Here is a 2,115-nt window from a genome sequence, read left to right as displayed (position 1 = left end):
GTTTTCATTCTTAACTCGGTTCCAAACTTCCTATTTCATCATATATATGGAAATAAATCCCGATGGTGACTCATATACCATTAAACAACTGAATCTGACATAGCTATCGGCCTTATGGCCATCATTACTACACACTTAAGATAAAACATCTAAGGCATACTGCCAACACAAACATACTATTTCATCATCAACAGCTGCACCGTAGTGCGATACTCTAGTCACATTGGTACACAACAGATTACGCTATCTCATAGACATAGTCTAATCACTCATCACTCTCAAGGAACAGTAATAACATCACCACTCACTTAAACACTACAACACAATTACGATGCACGCCGTGGGCATTTTCACAATATCGTTTGGGAGGCAATTTTACAAACAAAATCTATGCTACCACTCTTAGGGTCGGAATCCTACACAACCACTTTCAGATATCATAACTATGTACTTAGGTTAACGGTCACATTATACCTCTCTCTTACTCTCATGGCTGCAAAACCAAACTTGGTATTACCAAATTCACAATTATGTATACCCTGATTATTAGAACTCAATTCATCCATATTTAGGTCACCTCACACAGATTCACTCAAAAATTAAAACAATTCCTCATTGAATGTCGGTTACCACTTATCAAATGTCCAACTCATCTGTCGTTCCAGTATTCTCTCTCTCTCTCTCTCTATCTCTCTCTCTCTCTCTCTCTCTCTCTCTCTCTCTCTCTCTCTCTCTCTCTCTCTCTCTCTCTCTCTCTCTCTCCCCCCCCCCTCTCTCTCTCTCTCGTACTCCAGATTCCTAAATCTTATCACCATTTATCCCAAATTTACACCATCCCTCAAGGCACATTTCACTTTCTCTACAGCTTTTACCAGCTCATGTCATCGCTCTCTCTTTTACCCTTGGTTCCTCAATTATTCCCTCATCATTCTACCAATCCAAATTCAGTCATATACCGGCTAAAATACTTGAGTCGTGCTCATAAGGTCACTCTCACATGTTCTCAATTGGCTTTCACTACCTATGAGTCCACACAACCGCTAAATATCCTATTTGATTTGCCTTACTCAAAACTTTACATGGGCCAATCACCGTCCTAGTGTTCCCATATTCTTAAACTATGTCCAAAATCACTCGTCTTGTCAAAACATATGCCTAAAGCTAGGGTGAGAAAACACTATTTTGGGTCACACGCAACTCTATGCCCGGATATCCCGGGTTAACTCAACGGATAAGGATGATGGGAATTAAAACAATTCAGAATGGATATAAAAAGATAAGAAATCAAACAACTTGGACGGGATGGAAAGTCAATGGTCAACACCTTAAAATTGCCCTAATAGCACATTTGAAATATAATGAACTTTGAAAGACGATGCAATTTCAAGATTGAACTTTAGCACTTTACTAGCTTGTAAAATATTCTTTCTCATTATGCAATTCTACTCAAATTTACTTAAATGCGAAATGTTATATTAAAACTTTAGCATAAAGGTCATCTGTCTCAAATCTCTCGAAAATTTTAATACGGGATAGCCCGTCACAGAATGGTACATGTCATTATAGGCTAAGTTCAAAGCATTACTATTCGATTAGTGTAAAACATAACTTAGAAAAGTCAAAATCCGGGTAGTTATATCGTTCACTTTCAAAAATAAAAATCTTGAGACGGCAAATTTCTTATATACAATTTCACAAAACGTCAAAATCAAATATTAGAGAAACAAGGAGTGAATGAAGAACGTCACAAATGAATAATGTAAACTTTTCACAACATATTTGGGAAATTTGTCAACCTTTAAGACGAGAAAACTTTGACTCACACCTTTTTATTGCAAAATTCCGAAAACAATATTATAGTTTTACAATACTATCAAACCATATTTGGGAAAAATCAAAATTGTTCATATTCCACACTTGGTTTAAGATTTTAGACTAAAATTTGCAACGAAATCTCCATTTTTAAGACAATGTACCAAACCACTAGGGATAGCAGTAGTCTTTGTAAGACGATTAAAACAAGTTTCACTCATGAAAATGAAAAGTAAGTCAAACTTTTAAATTGAAATTTTCGCATACAAAGTAAAAATATGACATTAACAACAAGTGTTAAGC

The sequence above is a fragment of the Silene latifolia genome, chromosome 10, assembly GCF_048544455.1.
Source record: "Silene latifolia isolate original U9 population chromosome 10, ASM4854445v1, whole genome shotgun sequence".
NCBI lineage: Eukaryota > Viridiplantae > Streptophyta > Magnoliopsida > Caryophyllales > Caryophyllaceae > Silene > Silene latifolia.
The sequence above is the reverse complement of the archived record's forward strand: the minus strand, read 5'-3'. Positions refer to the sequence as shown.